At 26.2% G+C, this 13,333-nt stretch overlaps 1 protein-coding gene across 3 annotated transcripts in view; it reads right to left on the minus strand.

Annotated features, from left to right (window-relative positions):
• Positions 1-13,333, minus strand: part of LOC112692429 (DE-cadherin) — a 77,960-nt gene that overhangs the window by 62,358 nt on the left and 2,269 nt on the right. The window lies entirely within an intron of this gene.

Consider the following 13,333-nt stretch of genomic DNA (forward strand, 5'->3'; position numbering starts at 1 on the left):
TTTGAGTTACCAAAAAAACATTCTGTATCAATCAATTATGAATAAGACAACAATGCATTACAAAAAAAATGTTTAAAAAAAAGGTTAGAAAACACTAAAGTAATTTATTTTTATTTTAGAAAGACCATTGGCAATACAGGAAATATAGCATGTTAAATTAGGTATATATTATACCTTATATTAATATCATATATAATAAGAAAATATTAAGACTTTTGGAATAAGTTTTATTACTAACAGATTCCGTAGGTAAAATTAAAATAATAAAATAAATAATGATATTGGGTACATAATTTTATTTTCAATCATATTCGCTGCACGATGTATCAAAATTCATAACGGTTACTGATACTCAACGATTTACAAATTATCTCGAAAACGATGAATTAACATATGATCGATGATCAACATATAATGGATATCTACAAATTCTTTATTATTTAATTAAAATCACTGAAAATCAAAATAAGGTTACTTAATTAAATATATTCAAAAATGAACAGTTTAAACTTCTTTTATTCTTTTATGAATGTAATTTTTTAAATTTAGATTTATCATTTATTTTACATAATAAAATAAGGTTGCAATCTAAGATTGCGTCATAAATCATGACCATTTAACATTAATGAAAATCGTGACTTATTCTGCATCTATAACATAATGACAATTGCGTCATACATCGTATTTAAAATTTATCAATGTTAAATAATATATATATATATCATTGATACATTTATATAGACTTAGCACGGATATATTAAAATCTAACCTAACCTAGTAATTTGGACTCTTGTCCATGTTTTTTACTGACATAATATAATTAATGGTACTGAATATATGAGGTTTAAAAAAAATAGCATACAATTTAAAAATTCCAAGTAGAGAAATTTTAATATAATGTTATTTAGCTTATCAAAACTTACATTCATAATAAAAATTAAAATATAGAAATGTATACCCACAGATTTTTCACATATTTTAATACCAAATATAAGTTAGGTATACCAGGATATAATAAACTAAGTAATGTCAACAGTTGTATTTTAGTGTTATGTGGCGCAAATATGGCGCTACTTCACAATGGTTTACTTATTGTCATGACTTCAAACTCTTTTAACGGTAACTGATTATCTCGTTTTCATCAAAACTTTCTTAGTAAAAATATTTATCTCTCCAATTAGTGTTAATCCCCGTGTTAATCCTAACTGTTCATGTTATTCATCTTTAGTAAATATAATTATTTAAAATTTTCTACAATATACAATATCAAAGAATTAATTATTTATAAGTTCATGTAATCACGTTTGACAATGATTTAACAAGTTATCAGAATCTGTGCTTATCACAATAATATAATACACAACCAATGAAAACCGAATGAAACGACGAAAGTTCAGCGCCAATATTGCACTATTGAAGTGATGGGTGGCGGAAAAGGAGAATATGTGTATCACATAACTGTATATCATACCAAGTTTATTATATCATGGGTTATAGTAATTAATATATAGCACTCAAATAAAGTAACTATTATATTTATTTTATAGAAAGTATCTAAATATTTTCAGTAATAATAAATCATGCTACAATATTTTAATTCAAGTTTAAAACACACGTTCACATAACTAGTGACTCCAAATTAAACAATAAAATATACAGTAAAAAACTACCACTTTCAAATATTTATTTAAAAGTTTGTAACATTTAAACATGGTGGCTTTGTTGAGTTCGGATGCAACGGAAATGTTTTAAAAGTTTACACGTTACTCACGTTTGCCCATTTAATCCCCTAATCGTGGGATTTACAATCACTTAGCTTTAAGTATTATCCCCTTTGGGCTTTGACCCTTCATTACATTTAACCAACATCCATCGATTCCTAGATAAAAGAAACTCACTATGTATATTTGAAGAACTATTTATTTTTAATTTTAGAAATAATAATTAGTTTATTAAAATAATAAAATAAAAATTAAGTAAAAAAATAAAACATTAGCTTTTCGTTATATTTAAATAATAATAAATATATTTTAATTTAATTTACAACAATAAGTTCCATTTCGACCGTCATTGTCACGTATAGTACACATTAACTACGTCATCACAATTTTTCGTCGTCATGCACATCACGAGTGATATATATTTTCGTAATATATTTTATATTATTTAAATCCGACTATGCCTCATACAAATACTTCCAAACGAAATCTTTCTTCATCGTCGTCGGCTTCCAAGCAAGATGTATTGAAAAGTAAGGTATTTATTACACCTAATCGGTTGCCCTACTCTCCGAAGACCATTTACCGGATGTTTTCAGCCCCCCTTCAGTCACTAAATCGTCATTAGCTCAAGATGTTGACACGTTTACCCTGGGAATTGAAAACGTAAATACGAATAGAGCTCCACCAATTTTCATAAAAAACCTAACTAATCTACCCAAGCTAAATGACACGCTTACTTCTATTTTGGGCCCCGATGGGTTTACCTTTTAATCGTCAAAAAAATATGTAAAGATTCATACGATTAATACTATCCAACATAAAAATGCGGTAAGTTACCTTGTTAAAACAAATCTGTCCTTTCACACATTCTTTTCAAATTGCGATTGCCAAATCCAGGCGGTTATTCGGCACTTGCATCATTCAATTCCCATCGAGAATATTAAGATAACACTAATGGAACTGAGCTACTCTGTCACAAATGTTTGGAACATAGAGAATCGGACTACAAAAAGCCCGACGTCACTATTTTCTGTAGAGCTCGAACCCATTGAATTTAGTCATAACATACTTCTGTTAACTAAGTTACTATACTCCACAATCATCGTCGAAAAACCCAGAAAATCCCACAATCCTATGCAATACAATGTCAGTTGTACAGTCATACAAAAAGGTTATGCAGATACACCCCACGATGTGTCAAATGTAGCCAAACGCATTCCACTGCGGATTGTAAGAAATCCCGCGAGCTATCCGCGAAATGTGCTCTATGTCTCGGATCGCATACAGCAAATTAATTAAGCTGCCCAACCTATAAGAAGTTAAAAAATGTTCGTGATAAGAAATATTCCAGAGCAACAATCAACAATGCTTCAAAAAAAGTTTATCCAGTCGTACCGACCGGCAATGTACCGGTCAATCATCACCTTTCCCACGCAAATAAGTCTTACGCGGATATCACGAAAAACAACAATAATGGTCCAGCTCCTGTAGACAACTGGAATATATTAAATACTGAACCTATTTCAATAATTATATCACAATTAGTTACGCAATTAAATTCTCTTATCACCCCTTTAATTTTGCTTTTATCCACTCTCCAAAACACATTACTTTCTAAGAATACAATACTTCATTAAATACGTCCTCGTTGAATCAATAATTACAATCTTATCTATACCTTTTATTAAATAATTACTGTAAATACCGCATTGTTATCTAACTTGTTAATATTAACTTTTTGCATTATTATGAATCTAATATTTATTGGATTATTTTATATATCATCTACACTACTATTATCTGTATCTATTGCTGTACCTATCATTTTCACTAAATTCAATCGTTATTAGTTTATCATTAATTAAATTACTGTAATTGTCAAGCTAAATAGTTTCTTACTAAAGCTCTAAATAAAAAAATTTAAAAAAAAAATATTACAACAATACCTATTTATCAACTTATTTATAACTACGACATAAAAAAATAAAACTTTAAGTTCCAATTCATAAATATGTATCACTTAATATGTCTTCAAATTAAATTATTTATTTACTAGATACTAAATAAAATTAAGGTAATTTACTGATCAAATTTTTCTCGCTATAATCAACTTTTTAATTTTCTTACTTCTGACCACTAATGTTAAAATAAATCTAGCAATAAATATTATTATAATCAGTCGAATGCATAAAAAAAAATTATGAATATTTAGATAAATCGTCCATAGATTCAAACATAATTTTTGGATGGTGATTAATTTATATTTTAAAATATTATCTTAAGTTCCTAACATGGTGATACAAATTAACAAAGAAACATTTATAATAGTATATAATTTTCAGAAATATTTATTTGAGAGCATAAAAATAAAAAATGAGTTAGTTATATAAATTAAAATGCTTTTGACAACACTAATATAACTAAGTATCTGTAAGTTTTATTTTTAAATTTAAAAATAATGAAAATAATCGTAATTCGGAATACGATACAATGAATTCAACAATAATCCATTTTTCATATTATACACGCCAGATATAAAACATTTAATTTTTTACCATCAATATGAACCAAAATAACCGGAACAAAATATTATCTTCTCTCAAAAAAATAAATATTTGAAAGTCTGTCAAAATATAATTTTACGATGAACCAATAAATGCAAATTAACTTTTATTAAATTATTTTATGTAATTGTTAAATAAATTATTTATTAATAAATAAAAATATATATACATATTTGACCGTAGCATTATGTATTAATTGGTTACGCAAATTGAAAAATCAGTATTTTTAAGTATTCATGCACAAGATAAGTAACTTATATTAATTATACTTAGGTAAATACAAAGATAAAGAATAATTTTCGTTATAAAATCATTGTAATAATAATCTAATGACAATAATGGGAAACGGGGGAAATTAAAATTTTTCGTAAACGGTTTCTAAAACCATTACAATAATGTTTAAACACTGAGTTTTTCTATTTTTGAGTATTATAGAAAAAACTCGAAAAAACCCACATCTAGTCGAAGATTTCATGGACTGACTAAATGATGACTTATACTTATTCGAAACTTAATACGAGTATTGCACACTATTCAGATGACTCATCCACCTAAGACGGAAGGTTTCTCTCAATACAACGCATACTTCAGTAATTTATTACTCATTGAACTATTGTTGAAGTATAATCTTTTTATTTCATCATTTTTTCTTTACAAGGCTAACTAAATTTAAATTAAGAAACCTAGTCTATACATTTTACCTTCTGATTTCTGATTTTTGAATAATTTTTAGGTACTTGAATGAACAAAATTAAGGCAAAATTCTTATAAGAACATACAGCCAGAAAAAATCGTTCCCTCAATTCCCAAACATGATTATTTTGACTACCTCATAACGAAGATTATACGAAACGATTTATTGTGAAATTACAAACAGACCACAAATATTATAGTTATAATTATAAAAACAATAAAAAATGGTTTATTCCTCGACGAACTGATAAAAACCATGTAACACCCATTTAATTTAATACATTGTACAATAAAAATTTTATCATATATCCAAGTAAAATTGTATTAATAATACAATGATATTGATTTTTTACAATTTTTTTTTTAATTTCTCTATTGTAATTAACATTTTATTTATTTTTTCTACTCAATATCCTTGGACTTATCCAACCCCTTCTTAAATAAAACTTTGGTGTCCAGATTCAGTGTAAAAAAATTATGGTAACAGTATAATGAAGTATACTATTATATAGTTGAATATTGTAAAAATGTAATAATTTTAGCTGGTTTTAAACTAAAATTTATAAACTATTTTAATACAAATTACCCAAGGATAATGTAATTTTTTTTCAACATGCATATACAACTCAAAGGTTTATAACTCACTTACAATCTTATTAAATAAGAATTAAAAAAAAAAAAATGTTTTTCGAAAAATAATAACTAATTGTTAAATCAATATAGCATACAATGTTATTTCAACTACATAATTAAACAATAGGCATTCCCTAGTTTAAAAATCTAACCCTACCCATAACATTAAAAATTTACTGCAATAACAGAAACCCTTTGGTATGTCGAATTCATATAAATATTCTGTCGACAAACATAAGCAGCCATACTTTATAGGAAGAGTCATAAATGCAGTTTTGAATTACATGACACCGGAAATAAGCAAAAAAAAAAAAAAAATTATTATCCTTATCCTTATATATATAAAGGAACAGGCTTTTTGTATGTTCCAATATTGTGATGACACTATTTAACATTTTTCCAATTTTTTTTTTTTTTTGCAGAGTTGTTTTAAATACTCTCCTGAGTGTCACCACGTCGTCTGATTTTTAATTTTTTTTTATCTGAGGAAAGGAAAGAGTAAATTTTATCTATAGATAACAGTTTTGTAGCGTATCCTTTAAATAATATAACGATAATTTTTTTTTTTTTTTTCAGAAAATTATACCAAATACTCCTACGAGTATTCTATTATTCACAATTTCATTCTATTGATCATTTCAGTTATAACCGTGAAGAATTAATTTTCTATCGATATAGTTGTTGATAATAATATAGTTGTTGTAAATAATCAGTAAATTTTTCTAAAATATTCTTAAATTCACATTCTAGTATTTCACCTCACTAAATATCACTGAAGGTGGGAGTTCTAATTATATTATAAAAAATTTGAATTTTCCTAGGTTATGCTATAGGTGCTATCATTTTTTTTCTTCCAAAAATGTAATTAATTATCAATTAAAGCTGAAATTGTAATCGAATGTGATAAGGAAGAAAAACTGAAATTACTATTATACCACAGCGATTATCCACCTTTGTTTAGAAGAATTCAGTTTTCAACAAAAGTTTGTTAGACAATGATAATAAACTAAGAGCAAGGCATACTTTAACTTATTGTGTTTTAGATATGAAAAATAACTGTTTCTCACATGGACAATTGTACGGAAAATTTTCTAAAATAAGAAGACTTGACCATTTAAACGTTTATACAATACAAAATAAGACTTTGAATGTGGTATACCAAGAGGTTATTACTTAGGTAATTTTTAAAATGAGTAAATCAGTATTGAACCATTTGTAAATATTCATGAATAAAGTTGAATTATAGAAATTATAACTATAATTATTGAGTCATTAGAATTATTTGTAAATATATATATTTTTTTTTTTTTATAATTCAGCTACTACTATTTAGCACTTGATCAAATTAAGTAAACTAAAAAAATTAAGAATTTAATTAAAAGAAAGCAAATACTACACACGGACGAAGTGATTCAGCGCTAGTTAAAACAAATATATATATATATATATAGACATAACACATAAATATCAGTCTTACGCTATTTTTGTACCTAATACATGAAGAAAATATGATAAAAACAAAAAATAATTTTTCTAAGAATGCGTTAGGCTAAGTTCACAACGACGCGCGTATAACCGTTCAGATGGCTGCATGTCACGCGCGTTGTACGGGAATGTTCTAGTTAAAAACTATATTACTTAGTATAGTTTAGACTGTCATCAAAAATGAATGTGATAGATACTGTGTGTTTATTGGCCGTCCACCTAAAGATGAGAAGATGCAGAAAAATGAGGTAAAGGAAATATTGGGTTCATCCTATTTTGAAAACAAGGCTTTCTTATAATCTTATATTATTATTACATTATATTTAGTGTTACATTATATCCTAAACTAAGAGAGCACCATGACAAATTTTTCAATTACTTTAGAATGTCCATTAAATCATTTGATGACCTATTGAAGATAATTAAAGACTCCTTAGAAGCTGATCAAAATGTCCCATATGGCAGGCCTATTTTCTATTTTATTAATTAACATATCTATTTCAATTTCCATATTTAAAAAAACACTCGTTTTCAAAAACTATAGATGAAAATTCAATCGTTCGCATCGAGACGCCATGAGAACGATGATTTTGAGACCCGTATAACTAATATACGCGCGATCAACTGACGCGCGTGTACGCGTGTTCATGTGAATCTAGCCTTACCCAACTTAAATTTGTATTCTTAATTCCTCTCTGTTGACCATTATTTAAAGAAAAAATAAAATGTATGACTCAGTTTACTATTGTAAAAGGACTCAGCATAAGACAAGGCATAAGAGTAACAACAGGTAATTATAAGTCACAAGGACAAAACAATAAATTATATATACGTGCTACTCTATTTCTCAACAATACCACTTATAATAATTGTTTTCCTAAGTGATAATAGAAAAGCAAAAATATATAAAAAAAAAAAAAAAAATTGAATTTATTTCCTATAAATAAATACCTTTACAAATTAAATACTTTTTTGTGCATCATAGCTCTTAGAGTATTTTTGAATATTTCATAATAATACATATATATTAAGAACTTCCAAGATTAACTAAAATAGAAAAATTCTATGTACATCAAATCTAAAAGTTAATTTTTAATATCGCAATAAAATTGCAAATAAATACTTACATTATACTTTATATAATACTTAGGCTTATATTTTATGATGTATAAAATATTTTTTGTACTTATGAATATTTTTGTGGAAACTATGAATAAACTGTAATGGTATTTTATCATTATTTTATACTTACATTATAATGGTTTACCTATGAGAAAAAAAACATTTTAAAATTAACTATAGGCTATATTATTTTAATTAAAAGAAAAAAAACCAACTCGTTTAGTTAAGGGTCGAATTTTTTCAGTTTATCAACGTTGAATTACATTCATCAATATTAAATAATGTTAAATTCAACTCGATATTTTATTTAAGTTTTAATAATACACAAGAAACTACTTGTTAAGTTGAAACTACAGTTCAAAGATAACAAAAATACATTTTTTTCCATATTATTGTACAACTGATCAAGTCATAACATATAAATCAAGTCACAAAATTATGAATGTATGTTAAAAATACTTAACCAGAACATACAATTATTTTAGTACATACTTAGATAATACTTAATAGTTGCGAATTTAACAATTTTTTTATGGATACATAAAATTTCTAAATACAAACTTTAACTTGAATTTAATAAGTATTCGTACACTGATAAATTTTTTATTATTTAATGAGTACTTATGGGTACTTTACAATAAATTATACAAAGAATGAAAAAAAAATACTAGATTTAAAATTGAGTTTAAATATTTAGTCAAAAAAAAAATTATTTTAAATTTAGCAGAACGCAAAACATAGTTTAAGCATCCTGTGAGTAGTGTACGAAGTACGTGACACAATGTAAGAAAAATAATAAATAAAGAGACCATATAACGGTTTTTCTTTCCTTACTCCGCCTTCGATACAGCGTGATCACGATTACCAAGCAAATAGGACCCATCGACGTACTCGCTTTTAAACCGTGGTTTAACCGTATACAACTCTATCTATCAATAAACACTATCAATATACTGGAAATTCCGGATCGTAGTATGCTTACTTAAAAATGAAACCCAAATTATACCACTCAACATGCAGATTCGTATAAAATTACGATTTTATATTTTTAATTTACAAGAGACAAAATTTCATTTAAATATAACAACAGTAAGTATTTAATTAAAAACACGAATTCAATAATAAATGATAAATATTCACCTACTGTAAAAAGGTATCAGTATACATCTCATTTATTATCTATAAATCAATACCTAATACAAATAATTTACAGGTCAAAATGTTTCTAGTAACAAATAATACAGCTTTTTTTAGGCAAAATTCTATACAGTAAATTTTTAAAAATCCTAGTCCAACAAAAAAAGTGTAAATATTCGAAGAAGATATTTTTTATACCTACCTCACTTTCGTTTTGTTTAATAACTATAACCGCAGTTTAATATTTGCTTAATATAACCCAAAATTGGGAATCACCAGATGAAACATTGTCATACCAACCTTTTGCATGTAACTTTTTATCCAAATCACTAATGTGAGAGAAAACTCAACACAATTACAAATACCCAAATTCAACTATCACCAAAAAAATCCAGCAAAAAAGTGATCATGCACCAGTTATGTAAAATACCTAGATGCCTATTGTATTTTTAGGAACAGTTAAAAGGCACCCGGTAGTGACAATATCATCATTTTGCCCTCAAAACTGTACCTACTCATCGGGAATAATGATTCTGTCATGTAGTATTAACAAAATTATTATTTATTTAATTAATAGAATAAATCTTGAATGAATCATTACATAACCCGCATTGATCTCAGATATTTTAATTTCGATTTAAATTTATATAAAAAAGCGAGAGAAAAAGTAAGTAAAAAAAATAGTGAAAAACAAAGTTTAATACAGCTGGAGAATGTAGGTACCTCTCTATAAATTGAAAAAAAAATATTTGGTTAAAAACTAAAGAATACAATTATTAAATCTGTATATTTTTGAGGCAAAAAAGACATCAGATATCATAAAAGGTACTATTTATTTATTATACTTTTTTCGAAAGCAGCAAAACAAATTGTATAAAAAAGAGTACGATAATTTCACAGCTTTAAAAAAAATATTAATATTTAAGAATATAGGTTTAAAGGGAATGAATTTATTTTCAATTAACTAGTAAATCCATACTAAATGATAATTATTAATGTGACAAGTTGAAACCATACATTTTTAATGTTCATTCAGTCCAAATGAGGACAACGAAAATTATTGAGCTCAATAGGTATTCCTGTATGGTTACAACAAGACGGCACAACTTGTTACACTTCAAGAGAAACAATCCCTCAGCTGCGGGAGAAATTCCCGGACAGACTAATCACGTCGCATGGACACCAAAGCTACCCACCTCGATCTTGTGATTTGACGTCGTGTTGTTTTTTTCTTATAGGGATACACTAAGTCACGAGTTTACCAGAATAAAGTTCGAAATTTCCTGTAACTTAAGCAAGAAATTCGTCGTATTCTCGACAAACTTGATGAGGTAATGCGTTATCCAGTGATGGTAAATTTTACGGAAAGAATAATCGCCTGTAGGATCATATGCCCGATATTGTTTTTCACTATTAAACTTTAACTTTGAAGATAATGATATATTTGTCATGTTTTTATAAAACATATAAATTTAATTTATACCAGATTTAAATCTTGCGTTTTTTTTTTTTTTTTTAAGCAACCTATATATCATCTAACCATGTAAATCGACAAATTGAACATTAAATAGTTTATAATAAGTAACTATTTTCTGATCCATCTTTATAAATCATCCAGTTATCAAATTAACATAGCAATTTTTATTACACATAATACTAATATTTACGAAACTAATAATGATAGTCAATCCGTACCTATGTAAATTCAAATACAAAAAGATTTTCCTAGTCATATGAAGATTTTATTATCAACACAAAAACTATACACAAATCCATTTAGCAGTATATACTGCATTCAAACATTTTTTTAATTTTTTTATGAAACTAAAACATATAAAAAAAATTAAACTATTTTAATGTTTGTATAAGATTGATTTTATTTCTAGAAGTATACATTTAAATCATTAAAGAAATCAATACATAAAATTCTATAACATGTTAAGACAGATTTGTAACCAGGATACCAAGTACCTATATAAATAAATTATTTTATTATTAATATTCAAACGAGATGACAAATGAGTGAGTCATAGTTATATAATTATATACACATATTTATATTTTATTATGAGAAGAAGAATGGAAATTCATTTTATCAATGATGATGCAATAATAACAAGAATTCGTTATCGCTTCAAGACACTTGTTGACACAAACCAAAGACAACAGTTCACCCAACTCATATAGTCATAATAATAACATTTAATGACGATTAAGGAATAAATTTTAAACTTTCTTATAATATTATTCTAATATAGTGGTTTATACGAAATTAAAATGGTATACGTTTTAAAAATGTTTAAATAAGCTAAATATTTTATATTTAAATAATAATTTAATAATTTTAATAATAAGCTTATGATTTCTACGTGGTTTTCATTTATTCTTTCTAAATGTAAACCAACAATGATATTACTATAAGGCAACGGTACGATTGACATACGTCCCGGAAAAACGAGATTGACACCGGTTTTGGACTTCCTGTCACGAAAAATGTAAATGAGACGTCTATATGTTTCGGCTTAGATGTTTAGAGGAAATTTAGAATTATTTAATTTTTAATTTTAACGATTTTATTTTAAAATACAATTTTAATTGTAATAGATTTACAGATAAACTTAAATAAAGAGATAGAATTTACACATATACCTATATATATCATATATTTTATTTGATATAAATATTTTAAAACGGGTTTTAAAATATTATATTGCCGGACATTTATAATGCACTCAATATATTAAGTTATATAAAAAGTATATTACTCAATAATGAGTTTATTTTATCCGGGTTTCACCTTATAAATTTATGGCAACTTTAGGCAGTGGCGTATCCAAAATTTTTAAATTGAAGGGGCTAAAAACTTTTTTGGGCAGGTTAGGTAAGAAAGGCTGTGAGAGTTCACTCATAACCCCTCCCCATCACCAAATTTAAAAATATGTATGTATATGTATTTCTAACATATTCAAATGTTTAATAATATTTATTAAAATAAAATGAATAATACTTATAAATTAACGGTGATCAGCTATGGTAGCATCGCCACGACGTAACATGATATAAAAACTATAGTGATTATAAAATGTATGTTAAAAACAAGAATCACCAAACACGTTTACGATAAATGCCAAAAAAATAGTAGTAATCTCAGTAGAAGTAATACGCTTATGTATTTGACAATGATAAAAACCCGTTATTTGTCAACATTTAGTTAATACCAAAGTTATAAAATATTTAAATATCAAATAGTAATATACTAATTTAGTATATACACATAAACACTAAGGGAGCTATAGCCCCCCTCTACTTGGCTACGTCACTGGTATAAAGCAAGTACGAACACTTAAACATTTCACGTTTAAGCGTAAACTCTGAAAAACTACTCAACAATAACGTATGAACAGGGTATTGACTGAATAGTAAAGGAACTGCAAAACGACAATTATTTGTAAAATTTAAAAAGGCTATTTTATTTCATCGTGATGAATCTTTCCACTGCTTTGATGACAAAATTCAACAACAAATTATAAAGCTTTTTAGTAATAATAAAATTAGATCGTTACGTTGTTAAAATAATAAAAAAATTAAATTTTTTCGCCTTTAATAGACAAGGATGAATAAATCATGTTCTCAAGTCATGTTAGCCATATTTGCCTGAGAAAGGCAAGGATGGACTCATTGATGAAAACATTATCCGTTTGGCTATGATTAGTACACTCGGAAAAGTTTATGTAAGTCTATCGTATACTATCTGTTATTGTTTTTCTATAACTATAAATGTAATAGTTTAAAGAATTTTCGATTTTTTTTTATTTAGTTTCACCCGATTACCTAATTAAGAATACTAAGAAAATTAATAACATTGTTTAATAAAACAAAAATAACTAAATATGATAGTCTTTAGTCTTAAGATACCATATTAATTTCCTAAATAACTTAATTACTCTTCCTAGGTGAGAAGTTAGTGTAGTTAATTAT

Source organism: Sipha flava, unplaced genomic scaffold (assembly GCF_003268045.1).
Source record: "Sipha flava isolate LNK unplaced genomic scaffold, YSA_version1 73_pilon_pilon, whole genome shotgun sequence".
Lineage (NCBI taxonomy): Eukaryota > Metazoa > Arthropoda > Insecta > Hemiptera > Aphididae > Sipha > Sipha flava.